Genomic DNA, 9,050 nt, shown 5'->3' with positions numbered 1-9,050 from the left:
GGGGGGGGCTCAGAAATAGAGGGACAAAGGATGAACAAATGCAGCTGTGGTCCTCAGTGGGCACTATGTGAAAAATGGGATGGGAGGGAAAAACTAAGAGAGTGAGACGGGGTGACATCATCCAAAAAGAAATGTTCTCACTACCTGACTCACATAACTGCAACCTCTCTGTACATCGCCATCTTAACAATTTTAAAAAAGAAGAAAAACTAAAACCACAATCAAAAGATAGAAAGAAATAATAAATATTAGAAGGAAAAACATTAAGAAAGACTAAAAAGAACAGAAAAAAAGTGAAGTGAAACTGAGTCAGCTTTGTATGACAGTTTAAATACTTAGCAAACCTTTAGCCATGCTAAGAAAGGACAAGATGTAATAGCTTAAATAAACTTAGAAGTGATGTCAGGTGCTGGTAGCTCATACCTGTAGCCCTGGTTACTCAGGTGACTGAACTAAGGTTCAAAGCCAGACAGGGCAGGAAAGTCCATGAGACTCTTATCTCCAATAAACTACTCAAAAATAGTCAAAAGTGGTGCTTGGCTCAAGCATAAGAATGATAGCTTGAGCTAAATTAAAGGCAGGAGCAGTCCCAGGCCTTGAGTTCAAGTCCCAGGATGCATACCTAAAGAAAAAATTAGAAATGATCTGAGGATCATGGTTCAACATCAGCCTGGACAGGAAAGTCTGTGAATCTCTTATCTAAATTAATCACCCCCAAAGCTGGAAGTGGAGATATGATTCAAGCTGTAGAGTGCTAGCTTTGAGCCTGAGTGCCCTGAGACAGCACCCAGGGCCCAAGTTCAAGCCCTCAGATCAGCCCCATAAATAAACAAAGTCAGAACTGCAGCCAATGCCACATACACAACAAGAGCCATCAAATAGAATAAGCTAGAAGAAGTTGACTAATTTCTAGAAACATATCTCCCAAGGCTATGCCATAAAGAATTAGGAAATCTATGCAAATCTCTAGGAATCAAGCTGGGAATCCCAACAGCAACACAAGGTAAGGTCCAGGACCAGATGGTTTAATTGATGAATGCTATCAACTATTTAAAATATTAATGCCAATCTTTGGCATACTCTTCCAAAAAATGGGAAAAGGAAGGAATACTTCTGAACTCGTTTTGTGAAGCTCAATATAAAAGTTAAGTAAAGCCAGGCACTGGTGGCCCATGCGTGTAATCCTAGCTATTCAACAGGCTGAGATGTGAAGATCAAGGTACCTCCAATAAACCACCAAAAAGCTGGAAGTAAATCTGTGGTTCAAGTAATAGAGCACTAGCCTTGAACGCAAAAGCCCAGGGACAGTGCTCATGCCAGGGACAGTGCTCATGTCCTGAGTTCAAGCCCCAGGGCCAGCACACACACACACACACACACACACACACACACACACACGCACACGCACACGCACGCACACAAGTTAGTGATACTCCAAGGAAACTAGATGCTAATCCTAAAAAAATCCCAACATATCCATGCTCACGTACATGAACGTATTAACTCAAGTATGGGGTGAGCAGGGGAGGATTGCAGTGATGTAAGTCCTTTGAACAACTAACTCACAGTCTAGCAAATGAGTACCTGGGAACTGCCCAGAGACAGGATGAGGTCTGGTGGAAGGGACTCAGACAAAGGAGAGAGGAAGAGCGGGAAATACAGTTCCAGTATTCAACATTCATATGTGAAGGTAGAACTAGGCACATTGGGGTGGGAGGGGTGGAGAGAGATGAGGGAAAGAGGGAAGGGGTAACATTCTGTGCTCACAGACTGGTAGGTGGAATCAAAACCTCTTTAGACAGGTGCTTATAAGCAATAAAATGATAAAACCTTAAACACATGAACAAATGCAACAGGCCTGTTCAGAAGGCCGCACACATTCACATACAGTGAGACCCAAGGGGAGGGGCACAAAGGCTCAGTGCATATGTGTTTCTGATCATATAAAATAATATTTATCTAAATGGACTCCAGGAGAGAAACAAGAGGAGTTGTGTGGTGGTGGTTGATTGATTTCTTTTTGTCTTGCTTGTTTCTCTGTCTTTCGGGGGGTAAAGGGGAATCCAGAAATTGAGGGACACGATGTGGAAAATGAACTCTACAACTTCTGGGTGGGGATGAGAGGGAAGAACTGGGAGAGAGCTAGGGAACGGGTGCCACTGTCCAAAAAGAAATGTACTCACGATCTGATTTACGTCACCCTCTGTCCATCACCTTTATCATAACAATAAAAATGTCAAAAAAACAGCTAAAGAAAGAAAAGGTCACGCACAGGAACCAGATGTGCACCCACAGATGAATTTACAGCTGGTTTTCTGCTCTGGCCATAGCCTGTCTCTTGCCCCTGGTACAGGTTACTCCGCCCACCTGTTTCTGGGTATCTGTAAGGTTCTTTCAGGCTAGCTCATAGATCTGGCCTTGCACACCAGCACACCTGGCATTTGCCCCCTGCTCCTCTGGTCTCTCTGTCTCTCTCTTCACCATCCACTAGCTTCAGTCCTTTCTGATAGGATCTGTCAGGAGCCTCGCCAGCACAGATGCTAATGTCCGACCCGTGTGAGTAAACAAGGTTCAGAAGCTGGAGTGGGTTTCCTTGAATCATCGCTAATCGCCTGGCCCCACTCACCACCTGACCAGCACGTGCTTCCGCGGCTCAGCTGTGCCATGAGTAACCATGGAGATGGGAGGTGTGACTGGGGACCACCCAGTAGGGACGTGATTGTCTCCAACAGGTACTGGGTGGAGACTTAGCTGAGGGGGGGGGGGTTGTCCTACCTTCCCAGGTACTGGGAATTGAATTCAGGGCTTAGGTGCTGCCCTTCAGCTTTCGGTGCTAAACCACAGTCATGAGTCAAATTGTGTTTATTCCACGTTTAGAAAAGGCAAGGAAGCCCACCTTCATAACTTTCTCAATATTTAATTTCATTAATTAATCCCACTAATATACATTTGTGTGTGTGTGTGTGCACGCGCGCGTGTGCACACGCCACTATTGGGGACTGAACTCAAGGACTGGGTGCTATCCTGAGCTTTTTCACTCAAGATTGGTCCTCTACCACTTGAGCCACAGCACCACTTCTAGCATTTTGCTGGTTCACTGAAAGTAAGACTCTCATGAACTTTCTTGCTTGTGTTGGCTATGAACTGTGATCTTTAGATCTCAGGCCCCTGAGAAGCTGGGGCTACAGGCATGAGCTATCAGATGCAGCTTTGGTATATTCTAATAGATGCATGCTCTCTTAAAGAATTCTTGCCTGGGGATTATATTAGCAGCCAGTCTTTTACAGTCTTCACCTGTTCCTGCCTTAAACCCTGTTGTTAATGAATTGCATGAGGATTGCCTTTTGTGCTGAGCCTGAACAGCAATCATTTGCTTTCTGGCAAAAGCAGTCTCCTTCCAGTTCTGTGGTAAGCTTGAGTAGCTATGTAACAATGTGCTAAGTTCTCAGAGTTGTGTATCAGGTTATAAATAAAGACCAGTAAACCCATGGAAGCATTTACTTTCTCTGTCTCTGTCTCTCTCTTCTCTGTCTCTGTTTCTGTCTGTCTGTCTGTCTCTCTCTCTCTGTGCTGGGGCTTGAACTCAAGGCCTGATTGCTGTCCCTTATTAGCATTTCCCCTTAAGGTTGGTTCTCTACTCCTTGAGCCACAACTTTACTTCCAGCTTTGTGATGGCTAGTTGGAGGTAAGAGTCCAAGGAATTTGTCTTCCTGAGTTGGCTTGGAACCTCCATCCTCAGATCTCAGCCTCCTAAACAGTGTGAGCCTCCGGCACCTGGCCATCTGAACACCTTCTCTGTGAGTCTCATTTTGAAGCCATCCATCCAGTTATTTATTTGCCTTAGCAAAGTTTCCTTCCCTGACCACCATGAAAGGGAAGAAATTCCAGCCACGCAATGCTGTCTGTATTTCAGTTGAGATGTCGCCCGTGGATCCAGCAGACAGTGTTTCTGCCATCCCCGAGCCTCGGCCACTTGGCTCCTCCACCCTCCACGGCCCTGGGAGCAGGTGGCCCCCACTTGCACTGAGCGCGTGAGCTGTGTTCAAGCTGCTTGTCCTTTTAGCTGCTGCTTCTCCACCATGAAAAGCCAGTTACCAGTCGTTCTTGGGGCTCAGCCACTTTGTAAACAATAGGCACCTTTCAGCTCCCCCTTTCAAGTCTTCTTTTCAGAGAGGAGAAAGGACCCCAATGAGAGAGGCCAGTCACGCTGTCCCCCTGCGTTCAGTGTGGGGACAAGGGACGGCTCACGTGGGGATGTGGCAGCCCAGGAAGCCTCTGCTTGTTCTCCCTTTGTTCTGTCATCTGGGGAGGAAAAGACACAGGGCATTCAGGGCCTGGGTCCTGTGACTGAGCTTTTGTGCTGAAGACTAGAGCTCTACCACCCCAGCCACAGCTCCACGTCTGGCTTTTTTTTTAAAGATTAATTGGAGATAAGAGTCTCCTGCCCAGGAGGGCTTTGAGCCTTGATCCTTAGATTACAGCCTCCTGAGTACCTGGGATGACAGGAGTGAGCCACGGGTGCCCTACGAGATCCTCTGATCTCAGCCAGTTCAGTAGTACAATTGCAGGCAGGATCTACTGGATCCCAGTGTGAAGGTTTTCTTTCTTCCTTTCTTCTTTTCTTCCTTTCTTTTACCCTCTCTCTCTTTCTGTCTCTCTCTGTCTCTCTGTCTCTGTCTCTCTCCCTCCCTCTCTTTTGATGTGTGCCTGGGTGAGCAGGAAGTGCCTGCGTTCTCAAGGCATGATTGATCAAACCTGATCTGGCATTATATACTGAAATGTGTCATCCCAAATATGTTGGTGAAGCAGAAAGAGTCCCTTGCTTTCGTGGAATGCCTTCTGGCATCTGGGTTTGAATTTTTTCCCCTAGCTTTTCTACAAAAGTTGATCTATGTATGGTTGAGGTTGGTCATGGTCATTTTTCTTGTTTGTTTTTTTGGATTGTGTGGTGAAAGCTGTAGTGCTTGCACTCAGGACCTGAATGATGTCCCTGAGCTTTCCCCACTCAAAGCCAGTACGACCTGAGCCACAGCCCCACTTCGGGCTCTTTTGGAGGTTCACCAGAGATGATAGTCCCAAGGCCTTTCCTGCCCAAGCTGGCTTTGGACTGTGATCCTCAGATCTCAGACTTGCTGAGTAGCTAAGATTGGAGAAAAGAATAATACCCTCATTCTATGGTGCTGAGAAATGATGTCTTTGCACTTTCTCTTTTCCTTTCTTTCATTTTAAAATGAATTGACTGGCTCATTATACAGTAAATTGTAGACAGTGAGGGCTGCCTCAGGACTTGAGGGTTTTCATGCAATCATTTAGAAAAACAAGATGGTGTTCCAGTTCTTTCCAGGCTGAATTCTTTTTTTTTTTTGTCGGTCGTGGGGCTTGAACTCTGGGCCTGGGCGCTATCCCTCAGCTCTCCAGCTCAAGGCGAGCGCTCTACCACTTGAGCCACAGCGCCACTTCCAGGCTGAATTCTATCCAGATTCCTGATGGTGTGTGCACAGGACACATGTACCCCAAACGCCTTAGTGACACAAACCAGCTTCTCTTTCAAACACACTGAACCCAAAAGACATCCCATCTAATTCTGCAAGACATTCCCAAGACGGCACACTGCCCAGAGCCTGCAAAGAACCCAAGAAGAGCAGCCAGCTCAACTTTACACCGTCCACCAAGATACCAGGGAATTCTTTGTAGTCCTTTTCCTTCCTTCCTTCCTTCCTTCCTTCCTTCCTTCCTTCCTTCCTTCCTTCCTTCCTTCTTCCCTCCCTCCCTCCCTTCCTCCCTCTCTTCCTCTCTCCCTCCCTCCTTCCCTTCCTTCCTCTTTCCCTCTCTTCCTCCTTTCCTTCCTGAATGCCATCCTTCCTTCCCTTCTTCCTTCCTTTCTATTTTGTTTTGTGCTTAGCTGGGACTTGAACTCAAGGGCTAGTGGCTATATCTGAGTTGCTTTTTGTCAAGGCTAGTGCTCTACCACTTGCGCCATAACACTAATTACCAAATCCTAGAAAGTCTCATACATTTGTGGCCCAGTTTATGTTTGAACTATGACCCTCAGATCACAGACTTCCTGAGTAGCCAGGATTCCAGGAATCCTAGAATGTTTTCTCAGGAATTCCTTGGAGATAATATTCCTGCCTGACTGGCTTCTAACAGATATTCAAATCTCAGCCTCCTGATTAGAATTATAGGCATGGGACTCTGGAGCCTGTTATGAATATTTATTTTGTGCTTTTCCTTTTGAATTTTTTTTGGTGTGTTTGGGTGGCCAGGAAGTCAATATTTTTTTTATAGAAGTGCATGAACTGTGGTTTTCATTTTGAAGACCCATTTGATCAGATCTCAACCACTACAGCTTTAACTACTGAGAATTCTCATCCCCAAATACGTTGCAGAAATAGAGTTCTCTTGCTTTCATGGGATGTCATTTGGCATTTGATGTTGAAATTTCCCTCATACCTTTTCCCCAGAATTTGATCTATGTCTGTTTTAACGTGGTCATAGGTTTATTTGTGTTTGTTTGTGCCGGTTCTGACATAACAAATAGGTGTTGTTCCTGAGTTTTTGTGCTCAATGCCAGCATTCTCCTGCTTGAGTTACCACTCTACTTCAGTTTTCTTGGAGGTTCACTACAGATGAGGGTCTCAAAGACTTTCCTGCTCAGGCTGGCTTTCAGTTGTAACCCTCAGACCTCAGACTTGCTGAGTGGCCAGGATTCTAGCCACAAATAATATTCTCATTCTTTGTGTTAAGAGTTGATATCTTAGCCTGGTGCAGGTGGCTCAGAACTGTCTTTCCAGCTTCTCAGGAGGCTGAGATCTGAGCATTGCGATTCAAAGCCAGCCCAGGCAGGAGAGACCGTGAGACTCCTATCTCCAATAAACCACCAGAAAACCGGAAGTGGCGCTGTAGCTCAAGTGGTTGAGCGCTCGCCTTGAGCTGAAGAGCTGAGGGACAGCGCCCAGGCCCAGAGTTCAAGCCCCACAACCAACAACAACAAAAAAGAACTGATATCTTTCTACTCATGCTTTTCCGTTCTTTTTATTTTTTATTTATTGATTGATACAGTAAGTTATACAGAGTAAGGGATTGTCCCACAACTTAAAGAGTTTTGCTTACAATCATCAAGCAAAACAAGGTCATATTTTACTTCTTTCTGGATGAATTCACTCCAGATCCCTGATGGTGTATGTACAGAACACATGTACCCTAAAAGAACTCAGAAAGTCCTGGGGCTCCAGAGCTATGATTGAACCAAAAAGCTCAGGACCAGACAGCCTGTCTCTTCCACCCACATTGAACATTCCAGTTTGTGCCTCTTAGACAATGCGCTTGTCCTGGCCTTCATTCCTGATGCTGAGAAGAGATTCCAGGAGAGAGGTGCCCTCCTACACAGGCAGAGCAGAAAGGCCAGGAAGACCCTCCTCTGTGACCACCCAGGAACCATCTAGCCCCACGCTGTAAAATTGACATGTGTTCTGGTAATGACAGAAACTGGTACAGATCTGGACAGTCTGGGTGGTTCCCGTGTCTCTCAATGCCGGTGCCAACCCAGCCTGAACCTGGGCAAATCTCTCAGGGTCGATGTTCCGTAGCCACCACTCCTGAGGGCTGTAGCTCTCCAGAGGGGCAGGATAGATCCCCCTTCTCAAATGGCCCAGCCTGGCCGTGTGGCTCAGGAGGCTGTGCAGGGCAGCCAGGGAGATGTGGTTTCCATAGAAGCTGAAGACGCGGAGCTGGTTGCACTGGCTCAGGGCTGGCAGGATGGCCGAGAGCTGGGGATCCATGATGCAACAGGCCTCCAGGGCCAGGGTCTCCAGGGTGCCAGCCGCGTGCTCCAGGAGGGTGCTCAGGGGCTCAGGACTGAAGTTGTCCATCAACAAACGCCTCAGCTGCAGGTGCTTGAGCTGCCTGGAGCAGGGATGCTGGGACAGGAACCTCAGGTCAGCTTCATTCAGCCGACACGAACTCAGAGACAAGGTCTCCAAATGCAGCAAGCTCCTGAGGATGGCGGACAGCTGTCCACTAAGGAAGCAAACGCCGTGCACATACAGCTCCTGGAGATGCCCCAGCTGCCCCAGCTGCTCCCCCAATTTGGAGGAAAACCACAAATGCTTGGGGCTCAATGTGTGGAAGCTGCCACGCAACCTGGAGAATTTGAGGATGTGTAGGTTCTTCATCTGGCCCAGGTACGGAGTAAGTTTCCCAAAGGTTCTTGAATACCAGCATTCACTCACTGCCAGCTCCTGGATGGAGTCCAGTCTCACTACATGCAGAGCTTTCTGGATTTCAGAGATGGAGTCACAGAGAACCTGCAGCTTCCTCAGGTACAGCTGGACTCCTCTCCTCTCCCTGGCCCAGTGGAGCAGGTGGGCTTGGAAAGCATCCTGGGAGCCATCTTTGATGGTCAGGTCCATGGCTATGGTCAAGGGCTGCTCTTCAGTCATCCCTGAGCAGTGACTCACTGTTGGCTTTTCAGTCAGGACATGCAGACAAGATAGTCGGGCCATGGAGGGGTAGCCTTGTATCCAGATGTTGGGGTGTTCCTTCCGCAGGTCAAGGACTTGCAGTTTCCACCGACTGGGGCGCTCCTTCTTGGCCAGTAGCAGATCGAGCCCATCCAGGACAGCCTTGAAGGTTTCCAGGTCTGGAGACTCTGCCAGGTCCCCCAGGGGGAGGCAGGGGAAGGGCCAGGCCTGCACCAGGGCCTTCAGCACCTCTGTGTGGGCTCCACAATAGACCTCCATGAAGAGCGAAGGGAACAGCAGCAGAGGCAGATCTTCCAGGGCAGAGATGGCCAGGGCCTGGTTGCTCAGCAGACTCTGCATGGCCAGATGCTGGAGGGAGGGTGGGGTACTGATGCTCATCTTGATGGACCAGATGTGGGCCAGGTGTGCAGGGCTCTCTGAGTCCCAGCAGGACCAGGCACTGACTGCAGGATTCAGAACTCTACTTCTGTTCTCCATCCCTAGGCATCTTTAATGCCCAACCCCAGCCTCACCATGCATACCTGCCAATCAGAGAGCAGCTTCTGATGGGATTTCTGAGTCACACCC

General features: G+C 47.8%; 1 pseudogene; it reads right to left on the bottom strand.

Moving 5' to 3' along the window:
* The window catches only part of LOC106001328, a 41,861-nt pseudogene extending 33,000 nt beyond the window's left edge, over positions 1 to 8,861 (bottom strand).
* Positions 8,862 to 9,050: the final 189 nt, after the last annotated feature.

Source organism: Dipodomys ordii, unplaced genomic scaffold, assembly GCF_000151885.1.
Source record: "Dipodomys ordii isolate 6190 unplaced genomic scaffold, Dord_2.0 Scaffold287, whole genome shotgun sequence".
In the NCBI taxonomy this organism is placed as follows: Eukaryota; Metazoa; Chordata; class Mammalia; order Rodentia; family Heteromyidae; genus Dipodomys; species Dipodomys ordii.
This window is presented reverse-complemented; position numbering and strand designations above follow the sequence as displayed.